The following is a 15,914-nucleotide window of genomic DNA, read 5'->3' on the forward strand; positions in this document are numbered from 1 at the left end:
TTTCCACACGGCGCCACTTCAAAGCCATTGATTAGCGCTCCAAAGTGTGTGTGAAATCAGCTGACGTAGCGCAGGCCTGCGTGTCGTGTGAACGCCGTCCTGTGGAGCAGAGCAATAACAGGTCTGGGGCCTGAGACTTCAGAGACCAGCCCGCCTGACCTGCCCCTGTTTGGTTAAGCCAGGATATGGAGAGAGAGAGAGAGAGAGAGACCTGACAGTGTTTTGATGGCTGGGGGCTGGAAACGATTTGGGAAGGTGAATTTAATACAAATTCCCTTTGCTGCCCCCCCAGCCCCCGGCGACTAGAGCACCCCCCCCTCTCTTAACCCTCCACCTCTCCTCTACCTACCCCCTCTCCTTTTTCTACCCATTCACCTCTCCACTCCCACCCCCTCACCCCCTCACCCCCTCACCCTCACCCCCTCCACGCCCCGCTGGGTCCCTCCCTGGTTCAGTCAGGGACGCAGCCAGACGTGAGGGTTCCACTCTGGAGGTCTTCAAGGTGTCAGTCTTTTCATCGAGGCGAGTGAGCGTGAACGACCAACCAGGAGACTCTCGTTACTTTGTGATTGACCAGGTGTCTGTTTAACTCCCTCTACCTCTGAGGTGTCCTCCTGTCCTCCTGCCAGGTCCCCAGTCCTGACAGACTTTTGAGAAGATCTCTGATTGCAGATGCTTCATCTAGTATCTGCTTTTGTTTGGTTCAACAAGTCCGAATTGTAAAGCAGCTTTGGAGTTGTACAAAACTGTGAAAGTCTTACCGGACGAGTTGAAGAGGAAGTGTGGCTTCAACCTGTCAGACCATACTATACCCTCATTTATTTACCTACACTCATTTTGATCAAATACTCTAAGTCATTTGTGGTTAGGATTAACTTTAGATCATACTTAACAATCATTATTTCAAAGCAGCCCAGTCTAGCCTTAGCTCAACATTGACTCTCTGTGGAAAGTGATACCCTATACTTCTCTGCACCATTGGAGAGCATGATTGACCACAATTAGAGCAATTACAGACAATTTAATGACTTGAACAAATTGATGACAGGCTCTTTAGGGGTAGCTGTCCTCTTATTCAGCGGATGCTTCGGACAGAGGGAACAACGATAGATATTACAGCAGCAGAATTCTTGCATACTTAGGTCTGCTTTACACACACGCATGCAGATACATGCATGAGTGTGTGTGTGTGCACAATATGTGTGTGTATGTAGTGTATGCATGTATGCATGTCTGTATCTGTGCATGTCTGTATGTAAGTATGTCTGTATGTGTGCATGTCTATATGTATGCATGTCTGTATGTGTGCATGTCTGTATGTAAGTATGTCTGTATGTGTGCATGTCTGTATGTAAGTATGTCTGTATGTGTGCATGTCTGTATGTAAGTATGTCTGTATGTGTGCATGTGTATGTAAGTATGTCTGTATGTGTGCATGTCTATATGTATGCATGTCTGTATCTGTGCATGTCTGTATGTAAGCATGTCTGTATGTGTGCATGTGTATGTAAGTATGTCTGTATGTGTGCATGTCTATATGTATGCATGTCTGTATGTAAGTATGTCTGTATGTGTGCATGTCTGTATGTAAGTATGTCTGTATGTGTGCATGTGTATGTAAGTATGTCTGTATGTGTGCATGTCTGTATGTAAGTATGTCTGTATGTGTGCATGTCTGTATGTAAGTATGTCTGTATGTGTGCATGTGTATGTAAGTATGTCTGTATGTGTGCATGTCTATATGTATGCATGTCTGTATCTGTGCATGTCTGTATGTAAGCATGTCTGTATGTGTGCATGTGTATGTATGACCTGACTCAGTGTTTGAGGGCGGTGGTGACGGCGAGGGCAGGGGGTGGGGGTTTTGGATGACGTCCAGCATTCGTCCGTAATCGCCGTTGCGGCGGAGCTGCAGGTGTCCCTGCGCCCCGGTGATTCTGAGCCGCCTCTCTTCTCCCACCAAAATGCTTTCAAGCAGCGTAGGATTACACAGGCACAGAACAGCCATCCCTGGGATGCCCGGAATGTCCCCCGCATCAAAGACCTGCACACAGCCACGCTTATATCTGCAATTAAAACAAAGGACGAAATGAAAGAGGGAGGGATGGAGGGGTGAAGGGATGGAGGGATGAAGGGACGGAGGGTGGATGAGAAGGCGGAGGGTGGGAGCGGCAGAGAGAGGGTGAGAGAAAGAGTGAGAACAGAGAGAGAATACAGAGAGGGAAGGGAAGAGGGAGAGAGAGAGGGAAGAGGGAGAGAGAGAGAGGCAGGCAGAGAGAGACCATGTCAGCACCTGCTAAGGGTCCTGAATGTGCCAGAAAAAAAAGACAGAAAGAAAAATGGAGTATGATTTCAACCTTAATAAACCCACTTTAATAAAAGAGAATGACCCCCCCTGACCCCCCCCCCCCCCCACTGCATCTGGTTGTGGTTGGGAAACCTAGCACCTTGCCAGGTCTGAGAGAGAAACAGAAAGAGAAGGAGCGATAGAGAGAGAGAGAGAGAGTCCAAATGTCCAAGTCATAATTCTCTTTCTGAGACAAATCGGCTACATAACAAGAGAAGTAAAACTAATGAAAATACCTATCTGGCTGATTGCAGTTATTTACACGTGACTGTAATAAAGAGCATGGATGCTTTATGTTGCTCTTCTATCATGGATATTTGTTAAATATCCAACTGTTAGACGAAAAAGTAAAACATGGTCAAATCTTCACCAAGGAGAATGGATAAAGATGGATTTTCACATTGTAAAACGAACGTAAGGACCATATAAATATAGTTTTATGAGTGTGATATCACTGGCAGCAAGATATTTTTACACACTTGAAGATAAATCCAAAAAGGTGCCCATAAAATCTATCTGTTAGATTTATTGCCACAGTTATAACCCTGATAACTATGGCCATAAAGATTGATATATATGTGTGGGTAGCGGTGGACAGAACGCTAGCTATAAATAAAATGTTCTTTTTTTAAATGCAGGTTCAATTCTATCCCATTGTAAACATCTCAACACAAATCTAGTGTCTAGGTAAAAATCTTCCACGATCTATGTGGCATGCCAACTCCTCAGTTTTTCTTGTCTCTGAAACTGGCAAACGTTAACATCCCACAAAGTGATGAGAAATTGGTCGATTTATGGACTTCAGGACTGGTAGCAGACCAACTCACATTAACCTCACCTCTCTACACTGTTAAAAATGTCTCAATTTGGTTGTGCTAGCCGACCGCTAACACAATACAAGATGAGAAGTTAATGTACCGTATATTAAATATTAACGTGAATATCAAAAACACTAAAACCGAAGAAAGATTCACCGGAAACAATCAGATTTTCTCAGTCTCAGTGGAGTTAGAAGTGGTCCAGCCCTCATCTGTTGTCGTGGCCTGTTTGTTTAAGAGGTCAGAAAGCTGTGCTCAGGAGAAGGGAAGCTGGAAAACATCTGACATGTAGCGTGGATAGAGGAGACCACGCGTGTCAGGGGTCTCTGAGGGCGGTGAGCCCTTTGAAGCACTCGTCATTATTTTCCAATCTGTGACTATTTATAGGGCAGGAATGTGGTCTTTGTGCAGGCCAGAGCAGGGTGTAACATACACCTTGGGGTTTCTGTGGCTTATAAAAAAAGGCGTTCCCCCGCTCCAGGTCCTCGGTGTCACTACCGCCAGCCAGCCCGTCTTTGTTTTTGCCATTTCCTTTCCTATGTTCAGGTAATGTAAAGAGGTTTGGACCATAAAGACTAATGATGATGTTGTAACCTCAGGTTTCTCCTGGTTTTTAGGCCGCTTTCCCATGGCCGTGCCTACATAGAGCTATCAACCTATCCCAGAACACGGCCAGCCCCTCATTGGTCGAGCTCCGCTGATCCCATGATCCTTTGTGCAGGGTGTGACCGTGCTTGGCAGTGCCGAAAAAGAGTCACTTATGTTGTGGGCTTTCCCTCTCTCTTTTCATCTCCCCTCTCTCCCTCCTTCTCTCCCTCCCTCTGTTGGCCGCCCCACTCTCCCTGTGACTTGGGGCTCCCCATCAGCACATAGCGTGCGACCGTGGTGCGGCAGGACTGGGCTGTCCAACAGCAATTACACGGCTGAATCTGTATGAGTGTGTGTGTGTGTGTGTGTGAGAGAGTGTGTGAGAATGACTGACATTGTGTTGATAAGTATGTACCTGTCTGGGACAACTGTGTGAGTGTGTGTGTGTGTGTGTCTGTGAGTGTGTGTGTGTGAGTGTGTGTCTGTGAGTGTGTGTGTGTGAGTGTGTGTCTGTGAGTGTGTGTGTGTGAGTGTGTGTCTGTGAGTGTGTGTGTGTGAGTGTGTGTCTGTGAGTGTGTGTCTGTGAGTGTGTGTGTGTGAGTGTGTGTGTGTGAGTGTGTGTCTGTGAGTGTGTGTGTGTGAGTGTGTGTCTGTGAGTGTGTGTCTGTGAGTGTGTGTCTGTGAGTGTGTGTGTGTGAGTGTGTGTGTGTGAGTGTGTGTCTGTGAGTGTGTGTGTGTGAGTGTGTGTCTGTGAGTGTGTGTGTGTGAGTGTGTGTGTGAGTGTGTGTGTGTGAGTGTGTGTGTGTGAGTGTGTCTGTGAGTGTGTGTCTGTGAGTGTGTGTGTGTGAGTGTGTGTGTGTGAGTGTGTGTGTGAGTGTGTGTCTGTGAGTGTGTGTCTGTGTGAGTGTGTGTGTGAGTGTGTGTCTGTGAGTATGTGTCTGTGTGAGTGTGTGTGTGAGTGTGTGTCTGTGAGTGTGTGTCTGTGAGTGTGTGTCTGTGTGAGTGTGTGTGTGAGTGTGTGTCTGTGAGTGTGTGTGTGTGAGTATGACGGACATAGTGTTAACAAGTACAGTATGTACCTGTGCAGGTCTTCTCTGAGCACGTGTGTGTTTGTGTGTGTGTGTATGCCTTTGAAACACTTCACCATCTGGCAATGCCACTTCACCTAGCAGTTATTCACGTTGCCGTTGGTGATCTGGTCATCCCAAGCCAGGCATGGCAGCTGGATCCTGGCGCCCCATAAACAGAATTCCTGCCTGATTTTACAGTTGTTTCCTTGTCCCTGCTCCCCTCAACAGCATGTGCTGGAGGAAGGGGTGCGGGAGTGTGGGCCCGGACACTTCCCAGTGCCTCTCCACAGGCCCATGCAGCAACCTGCCTCACGGCCGCTGATCTGCTCAACACCACAGCCCAGCCGCGAGCGTCAGGCCAAGAGAGTGGGGGAGCCAGTAACCCAAACCAACAAGCTGTCAGTTTAAACGAGCAACAGTGTCCAGGTCAGGGAACGTAGTACCTGGTTAGCCACAGGAGCCTGCCAGACGGGCTGGGAGCAGGTGGCTGGAGGAGTGTGAGGGAAGGGGGGAGAGGGGGAGAGGGATCAGGGGAGCAGTGTGGAGGGATGGGGGGTGAACGATATGCAGACCCCTGAACCCTCCATTTGCCAATACCATCACAGTTCAACCCTGGCGTTTGTAAACCATTTGGAAAAAAGGTATCATCCCTTTCTAGTTTAGAAGGAAAAGGAGCAGGTTCTTCAGGAGTATAAATAAGTACTGTTCTGTTAGTCAGATTCCACATGGTCACATGGCTTAAGACCATGAGAACTCAGGAAGGTCATTGATTGGCTGTAGCCCTGTGGCAATGTAGTTTTTTTATTGGAGGATATGTGGAGAGGAAGCAGAAAGCAGCTATAAAGTGTGCTCGTATAAAAAAGGTAATCCCCAGTTAATTACAGGTGGGACGCAGGGTGCAGTGGCTCAGACTGTTGGGCCACCGCCTACGACCAGCTCTCTAGCCATGCAAGGCCCTCCCATAGCCGTACTGAACCGACTAAAATGTTAGTCAGTGTCTGTCTGGGCGAGTCATTAATGCACTCTAAAGTCAACTATAGACATAAGACAAACATCATGGCTGTCATGAGCCTTTAACTTGGAATGATGGTTCAGGCAGGAGGACTCAGTATGACTTTACGAATACTTTATTTCCCACTATACAAAACACGATTGTACATTTGATTTGGCATTGTGGTTCTGCTCGCATCGGCTCCCTGCCGCATCCAACGACACACCGTCTCGACCTCCGAGCAGAGAGCAGCGACGCATTCCCCCTGAAACAGGAAACAGAAAACAGAACCAAGGGTGGAGGCCGGGGAGGCGGAGGCAGCAGGAAGACTGAAGTCTATGTCGCACTAGCGATGCATATGCCGGGAACCCCTTATATACCCCGCCCTATTAGGAGGGAGTGCCCTGCGCATAAAATGACGCGTTGCTAGTGGCGCGCTATGTCTCACGTCCTCCTTCATGAACCAGCTCCGCTTGTTTTCAGATAGTCATGAAAGGGTGAAGAGTCAAAATCCTGATTTATTCCGGGACTTTTAACCATTGTGTTATCTTCGGGTCATTCTGACCCATCAGTCATTGTGACCCACCGTCGTATTGCCACAACTTTACCGCATACAAAAACAAAGTGAAGCATTTTCTTTTAACCGTTGGGCTGTCTCAGACCCCCCACATTGCAAAGGTTAAAAGAAAATTATTTTATTTGTTTTTGTATTGGGTAAAATTGGGTAAACACAACGATGGTTCGTTATGAACCTTTGGGTCATGTGACCCGAAGGCAGCACAAGGGTTAAGTCACGACTTGTGTCAGGGTCTTATTTTGTGTGTGTTTGTGTGTGTTGGGGGGTGATACATTGACTCAATCTGTGGTTTAACCCCGAGCTAATGCTCTGGTTGCTGGTTTCACTCAATTTAGTAAATGCTAGTGTTTCTCCCATACGCATGCTGACAGGACCTCTGCAACACATGTAACCAAGACCCACACACTTGCTTGTGGCCAGTGAGGGAACTTCCCTACCACACACAGTAGTGGTTGAGGATACGCCTACAAATTCTACACACACAAGCTGGCACACACACAAATGCACACACTTACATTTACATTTAGTCATTTATCCAGAGCGACTTACAGTAAGTACAGGCATTCCCCCCGAGGAAAGTAGGGTGAAGTGCCTTGCCCAAGGACACAACATAATTTCGCACGGCCGGGAATCCAACCGGCAACCTTCCAATTAACATCCTGATTCCCTATCTGCTCAGCCATCTGACCCCCCATCTGACTTAACTCCCAGTGGGTGTGCACACACCTCACAGGGAGGGCTATGGTACCTAAAGGGCAATGGGAGCACAAAGGGCGGGTTGGATTGCCTATGTGAACAACTATTAGAGGGATATAGGCCATGCATGTAAGGGGTGTTAAGAGGCACTGTGGGATAAGGTGACTGGTGTATGTGTGTGTGTTGGATGGGGGAATGGGGTGGGGGAGATGTGCCTGCATGAGACAGATGGTGTGGTGAATTGCTGTGACAAAAAGTAAAGTAAAGTTCTCCTCGAGTGTGATATTGCGGACAGCTGTGTGTGTGTGTGTGTGCCTGCCTGCCTCTGTGAAAATCTGTTTATCACATCATGAATGTTTGTGTGTGTTCAAAGTGCGTGTCATGCTGACAGGCTGATGGATAGCCTCTCTCTCTCTCTCTCTCTCTCTCTCTCGCTCTCTCACAAACACCCACACTCATTTCTCTGTCTGCTAACTGAAATACCGAGGAGAGCGATAGAGCAGTGTGTTTGAGGCTGCAACAACTGGGGTTACCCCAGACACACACATACACCCACTGTTCTCCTGCAGCACTGGACCAGACAGTGCATCAGTCCTCATTCATCTCCATAAACAACCTAATCCCAGCCCATGTACAGTAAAGTACACCAGCTGCTCTCCTTAACTGTTAACTAGAACATCAGCAGCTGTTGTGTGGCCTGACAGCAATTGGCGAATGCACAAACTAAACTGATTTGTTTAGAAAATCTCACTTTACATTACACGTTACACTGGTAACAACCACATCTATCAAAGGTTGCACTTGATTGTTGCTGCAGGCACGACCATGGGAAAGATAGATGACTGGGATGACCACATAGACTGTTTAACAGAGTAGAGATATGAGGTTGAGGTGCATGAACCACGGAATGCTAGATTGGCTGATTTGTCTGGGGTGTGTGTGTGTGTGTGTGTGTGTGGGGGGGGGGGGGGGGGTCTATTATGTGAGGAGTAGAGAGCAGCATTTCCCTAAAACACTGGAGGCTGAGTGAAATCGAGACTAATTCCTTGGAATGCTGCTTCCGCCTGGTTATGGCAAAAAATAGAAAAACCTTATTGTGATAGAGGGAGTTTAGCCTGGAGCGCCCAGGTAAAGTAATTAAAAGAAAACTGGGAGATTTCCCAAAGGAGCGACTCACCTCCCTCCCTGCTGGTCATCGGACACAGCCATCAGGCCAGCAAGCAACCCGGCCAGGCTAATACATACCGGGACTATCTCCTGGGAGGGATAGAGAGAGGTGAGAGTGGTGAGCAGGTGTCATGTCAATGAGTAAAGGAGGGAGAGAAAGAAGGAGAGAGAGAGAAAAAATAAGAAGAGAAAGAGAGGGGGGTGAAGAGAGAGAGAGAGGGGGGGGGGTGAAGAGAGAGAGAGAAAGAGAGAGGGGGGGGGGGGTGAAGAGAGAGAGAGAGAGAGGGGGGTGAAGAGAGAGAGAGAGAGAGAGATGTGGCTCTCTTAACAAGGTGTAAGTCTGAACCTTCCCACCTGGACAAAAAAGTAAGAGACACTGTAAGAGCCCTGATATAGGAATGTGTCGCTGGCACTGAGGCCAGCAGTCACTCATTGGTCCATTTAATAATGTCCACTTAAACGTTGACTCAGAGCTCACAGTACAGACAGGGAAATCTGATTTCACTGTGTGATCTGGTCTGTGGGAGTAAAGGGAGTGAATGTCGAGATGGATGACAGATCAAGTGCATGTGTGTGTGTCAGTGGTGCTGCTACTTTCATCTAAGTGTGCGCTTGTACATTTACATTACATTTACATTTAGTCATTTAGCAGACGCTCTTATCCAGAGCGACTTACAGTAAGTACAGTGACATTCCCCCCGAGGCAAGTAGGGTGAAGTGCCTTGCCCAAGGACACAACGTCAGTTGGCATGACGGGGAATCGAACTGGCAACCTTCGGATTACTAGCCCGACTCCCTCACCGCTCAGCCACCTGACTCCCTCGTACACCTTTGTCCAGAAATGCATGGATGGCCATCCCAGTCAAATCACACTGTTTAGCAAAATAGATAGGGTACAGGGGAGAGGCTGGGATGTATCACCTTTCAAACAGCAGAAAGATGCGTTCTTAGTTAACCAGCAAAAAAATTGAAAAAACTCTGAGGTCATGTGACCAGCCATCCGCGTTAAAGGCTTTTGCTTTTTTTGGGCGCCTTGCGCCTCATTGTGTAATCCAATTCAATCGTTCGGATATTGAATGGCATTGATTGCTCTACAGGTTTTATGATAATCATTTGATACCCCTCTCGTGGTTAATTGTTTTAATAATCTACAAACCACATTATTAGCTCAACAGCCAAATTACAGGGAAAACAAAGCAGACGAAGTATTAGCTAACTGGTTGGTAGCTAGTAGGCTACTGAGTGTAGCTGGCTACCAAGCAATACGTACACCCGGTGCTTTAAAGAACGGGATCGATCCGCTATGCAGAAGAGCACATCGCTCCGTATTGCTCCTACCTTCAGACCTGACCTTCGTCCCGGACCTGTAAGTCACTTTCATCTGAGCTAACTACTGCTGTGTGGGATTGCTCGAGCTAACTACTGCTGTGTGGGATTGCTCGAGCTAACTACTGCTGTGTGGGATTGCTAGATCTAACTACTGCTGTGTGGGATTGCTCGAGCTAACTACTGCTGTGTGGGATTGCTCGAGCTAACTACTGCTGTGTGGGATTGCTAGATCTAACTACTGCTGTGTGGGATTGCTCGAGCTAACTACTGCTGTGTGGGATTGCTAGATCTAACTACTGCTGTGTGGGATTGCTCGAGCTAACTACTGTTGTGTGGAATTGCTCGAGCTAACTACTGCTGTGTGGGATTGCTCGAGCTAACTACTGCTGTGTGGGATTGCTAGATCTAACTACTGCTGTGTGGGATTGCTAGAGCTAACTACTGCTGTGTGGGATTGCTAGATCTAACTACTGCTGTGTGGGATTGCTCGAGCTAACTACTGCTGTGTGGGATTGCTAGATCTAACTACTGCTGTGTGGGATTGCTAGATCTAACTACTGCTGTGTGGGATTGCCCGAGCTAACTACTGCTGTGTGGGATTGCTAGATCTAACTACTGCTGTGTGGGATTGCTCGAGCTAACTACTGCTGTGTGGGATTGCTAGATCTAACTACTGCTGTGTGGGATTGCTAGATCTAACCAGTACGAAGCCGAAGGGCGAAAATACAGGGTGTTGATATCACAGCCTGGAAACATAGCTGTAACAGCACCCTGGCCTGTACCTGTGGCGTTTCTGCAGCAGTTTGCCGTTTTTGCTGGCAAGCTATCTCCAAGAAGCTAACGAGCCACTGGACTGATGTTCTACGTGTAGGTTAAAACACCCGTAGGTTTGTGGTGTTAGTGACGCTTGTGACTGGTTATCTAGTTGGCCGGGATTAAGCCGAACATTTTGACACCGACATTGTCTATTTAGTGCAAAAATAGAGAGAGTAGTTAAGGTGGGGAAATATATATATATATATATGAGAGAGAATATAGTTTGTGCCTTGCAAAAAGCAGCAGACCCAATGATTCCTGATTCACAGGCCTGGGCTAGGGTTGTGAACTTGGGTGTAAGGTTTGTGAACTGGTTGTGCACCTTGTCACCTTGTCTGAAGCTGTCATGAGTGTTCGTGTTGCGGCAATGTTGTGGTAAAATTTTTATTAATATTGCCACGTGTTAGGGAGGAGTCCTCCATTTGACAACTAAGGATTGGCAGGGAGGGAATGAGGGAGGCCAGCAGACAGGGAGGTGAGGAATGCAGTCCTTCTGTATGTTTGTGCTCCTGGAGTTGGGCAGCCCACAGGTATGTGTGGGGCTGCAAGGCTGAATACTAACCCTGGGTGGAGCCCCTCGGTCTCCCTTGCAGAGCACAGAGGCTCTACCGTGGGATCAGAGCCCCGAGACACAGCAGCCGAGGTAGACACGATATCTAAGACAAACTAACCCTGCAGGAGGGGAAGTTAGGGGAGTCAGGTGGCTGAGCGGTGAGGGAATCGGGCTAGTAATCCGAAGGTTGCCAGTTCGATTCCCGGTCATGCCAACTGACGTTGTGTCCTTGGGCAAGGCACTTCACCCTACTTGCCTCGGGGGAATGTCCCTGTACTTACTGTAAGTCGCTCTGGATAAGAGCGTCTGCTAAATGACTAAATGTAAATGTAAGTGTAAGTTTGGGGCTGGACTGGGAGGGGGCAGGCGAGGTGAGGAAGGTACAGACACAGGAACAGAGGTTTGGGTAAACCAGGAAGATATAATCAGAGAATCTAACACTAATTATGATCGATGATAATGATATAACGCTAGATAGCACTTGTGGTGTTGGATGAGACGTTTGACTTTGAATATATCTGGGGGAAGTAAAGCGGAGGAGTCGTAGTTCTTCCTCCATGGTTATAAAGAGAATATTTTCTCTCGGCTATAAATGTAAGTGAGATGGATCTCCCTACTTCATCTCCTCCTGAGCTCAGGTTCTTGTCCCGCTCTCTCTCTCGTCTACAGTTTCACATCAATGCTCTTCCCCCCCGTAGAAGAGTCAAACAACATTACTCCACACAACTCACTTTCGATCTCATCCATCTCTATCTCTCCCTCCCCTTCTCCATCTCTCCTCCTCCCTTTCTCCCTTGCTCTCGCTCTTTTTCGTAGTGGGCTCTGTACAATTCCAACGCTCCGTGGGGAGAGCTTACCTCTCAGGTATAAAACTGTGCGTGTACGCTCTTGTAACTTTCCATCTTTTTTGGGGCTACGGGGAGAACCAGATGGCCCTGTAATTGAATCCATGTGGAGGCAGTTAAAGACGATGAGAAAAATGAGAGAACGCATGCATTACACTGAGAAATGTAAAAATAGTCCCGCCGTGGATGCCGTGTGATTATACAGCTAATCTCTTGTTTTCGGGGCATAACCAACACACATCAATAACGCTGGAGACATACGTAAACAAGGCCTCGGAGGGAACACGTGAGCGGGGATGGCTCGATCCAAGATTTCAGCGTTCCTGAGACGTTTCTAATTTGCGTTGGCAGAGCGAGAGGTGTAATAAAAAGGATAAGCAGTCATTAAAAGACTGAATATAAGGAAGAAAAATTATTCTTAAAATTTAACGATTCTACACCCTCTGTTATTAGGTTGGTTCAATTGATAAATAGCTGCATGAGGTCAGTGTAAGTTGTCCACCGAAGGTCACATACTCCAATTCTAATGAGCAGAATGGTTCATTCTTGTGATACAGTATCTTGATTCTGTTTACAAGGCACTTCCAACAGTGAAAAACTTTAAATTCCCCTGAAGTTATATCACCATCTAAAATCAAAAACACAAGACACAACAAAACCACAAACTAAAGATGTAATTCCTCCATCCCAGGTATTCCTGCCTCCTAACCAATCAGAACGCAGGCTGCCTTAACCTCTAATAAAAAGTTGGGACTGCAGCGGTTACCATAGCTCTGGCGTTAGCCCTAGCCTAACATTCTGATGGTGCCACCAGCTTGTTGCAGCTCACCCTAAATGTAATGTTATCCTCTGACGTAAACACAACCAATTAATAGGCCTTCAGGGACTTCTCAAAAAGGGTCCTAAACGCTGTGCTGTTGAAGCTACTGTAATGTGACACCATAGACTCTGCCCGAGACAGTTTAGGAAAGAAGAAGTTCTGGTTTGAATGGAAAACATGGAAGAGATGCCAGGGCCTCTTGGTTTACTGGCAGAGGGAACTAGCTGTTCTCGTCTCCTGAGAGCAAGTTTGGCATGAGGCTTCGTGGCGGATCTGTTTTAACATTGTTATGATCTCTGGCCTCGCATTCTCTGGAAGGTGAAGTATGACACGTCTGACCTTTTAAAAGATGGCGTGTAAACACTGAATCTTCTTCCCTCTCTCTCTCCCTCTACTTCTCTATTTTTACTCGCTCCTTTTTTTAAATTTCTAATCCTGCGTTTTGATAATCTATCGCATTCCAGCGACTTTACCAGGCTCCTCTCACCTGGTTGTTATTACTTATGGCCCCCTTGTACTCCTCCCTCTCCTCCTCCTCCTCCCTCTCCCTCTCCTCCTCCTCCTCCTCCTCCCTCTCCCCCTCCTCCTCCTCCTCCTCCACCCCCACTCTACTCACCTCTCTCCTGAAACAATAAACATAACTTTTCCATGGCACCCTGGCACACCACGGTCACTAATGCTGTAGCCCTGGCCAGAATGCTTGGGTAGACTGACCTCTGAAAGTAACCGTCATTTGTAAAGGCCTTTGGCAATTTCTGGGAAATGTGAATGTGTGTGGGTGGGTGGGTGTGTGGGTGGGTGGGTGCGTGCGTGCGTAAGGGGGATGTTTCTAGAAGTTTGTGCCGGTAATGTTTGTGATTATCATTTATCCACAGCTTAATCTCTGTGAGAAATGACCCGCTTATGTCGGTGGATCACGACAATGGTGACTGAAAGTTGATTATGGTCACATTAAGAAGACTATCGTTTTCTATAAGTGGAGGAGACAAAGTGAGTGTTGCTGTATGAAAACCATCTGATATCCATACTTCCTGGGCTGCATTTCAAAGTATACATAAACTCTTCCACAGCATTCTCACCCAAAGCTCCTCCTTCTCATTTAACTCTGTACTTCCCCACTACTTTTAACACTGGCGTGAATTGTTGTACACACACATACACACACACATACACACACACACCCATTGGGTTCTGGGATAAGCACAGGACAGGTGTGTTCAGGTGAAGCTTGCATTTCACAGGCACCTGTCCCCGGTCTCCAGTGAGAGTATTTCTGCTGTTCTATTGTGTGGAGGCTCGTTTCAGGTCCACATTCTTATCATATTCCCTTTTCGTCCAACAGTGTGTGAAGTGTTCAGGGGTCATTTGGCCACAAGGATCAAAGGGACATTTTTTGGATGAAGAATCAGTATGTGTAAATAGCTTCTTAGGCTAGGTTTTTGTTCCAAGGTCCCAGGGACGTCAGGGTACAAGTTAAAGCACTCTGCAAGATGAATCGGTGAAGCACATTGTTGGCTGAAATTACGATTATTAGCAAAACTAGACATACATGAATCTTTTTAAAAGCATTTTCAACAATGAGTAATGAATATACAGCCAGTGATCAACTGTAAACATGGAACCTAAGTCAAACATAACTTCTATCAAACAAAATAATCATACCGGTATTATGGAAACATTGTGCTAAGTATGTGGAATAAACTACCATTAGACTGGGTCCAAACTTCATGTATTAAAAAAAGAAAAAACTTTTAAAGTCTGGTTACGAGCATTGGCAGCCAAGGGAACTCTGAGTATTGATCGTTCGACCAGTTGCACGTGTTTTGACAATGAGGTACCTGTTCTCCCTCTGCTGTGGTTCTTCTAAAGGAACGATTTAGCAGTACGGTCCACAGCTCCAAAACTCATCAACCTCTAGCAAGGCAGTGCACTCTCTCTCTCTCTCTCTCTCTCTCTCTCTCTCTCTCTCTCTCTCCCCCCCACTCAAGGGGAGAAATGGGTATAGTCTAGGCCAGGGCTGTGTGGGGGTAGGGGCAGTACCAGTCTGGTTCCCTGTCTGGCATGGTCTCAGTTTCAGGCAGCTAGAGGTTTCATCTGGCTGTGGATCATGCCTGGTGTGAGGGTTGGAGGGTGGTGTGGACATGCCAAGGTAAATGAGAGCCCTTCCTTCCTCCGTCCCTTGCTGTGGGCATTCGGATGTTGGTTACCACCTAAGCCCTCGTTGGTCTTTAACGTGCCCTGGCCAGAGTGTGGCTCTTGCCAAACAAACAGCAGGAGCTGTGGAGAGGAAGTGAAGTTTCCTCTGGTTCACAGCTGTGTGTCGGACCCAGAGTACACCCTTACCGGACTAATGGAATAAGACACAACTGTGTGGCAACCTTCTTTATGAGGTAGCTCAGTGTGGAGCTACAGGGGCGTTAGCTTGAAATGGTTGTATCTTTCAGGACGGTTAGCATTTACATTTACATTTAGTCATTTAGCAGACGCTCTTATCCAGAGCGACTTACAGTAAGTACAGGGACATTCCCCCGAAGCAAGTAGGGTGAAGTGACTTGCCCAAGGACACAACGTCATTTGGCACGGCTGGGAATCGAACTGGCAACCTTCAGAGTACTAGCCCGACTCCCTCACCGCTCAGCCACCTGACTCCCCTGGGTTCACTGGGTTAGCGTTCAGATTGTTGTCCGTAAAGTTGTTCGCGTTCAACTTTTATAGCGTTCACATTTTTTGTTTCACTTAGTTCTTAATTTGGGAATCATTGATAGTCTGCCAGTTATTCAATATAGGAAGGTCAAGTTCAAATCTAGCCGGCTGAAATTCCTTAAAAAAAAAAAAAAGAATACATTTTTAGTTGTTTGTGTAGAGGCTAAAGAGCCAGGATAAATGCGCTACACTGTGAAAACCGGACCTAGCGTGAGCACGCGCTGTGCCCTGCGCTGCCATCCTCCCTCTGCAGTATATCCTCTCCTCTTATTGGCCCTGGGCGAGGCCGTCGAGTGGCATCTGTCATCGGAGCTTGCCCTCGCTCCCCGCTAAGGTGAGTTTATTTGGTTTGATATGTGGTGCGCTGCCCATATTTTCACAGGTGCCCGTGTTGTTGAACCAAGAGCCTGATTCTTTCTTTCTCTGGCACACACAAGGACCCAGTTGTCCAGGAACTTCCTCTGGTGAAGGGGGGCCCACATTTCAGGTCCCTCAGGAAGAGTTCCCTTCAAAATGCCCTCTCTCCCACTCTGAGTGTACCCTTTACCCTGCATTGATTATTTTCGTTTATTATTGAGTGTATAAATCTGCACT

The sequence above is a fragment of the Osmerus mordax genome, chromosome 10 (assembly GCF_038355195.1).
Source record: "Osmerus mordax isolate fOsmMor3 chromosome 10, fOsmMor3.pri, whole genome shotgun sequence".
Lineage (NCBI taxonomy): Eukaryota > Metazoa > Chordata > Actinopteri > Osmeriformes > Osmeridae > Osmerus > Osmerus mordax.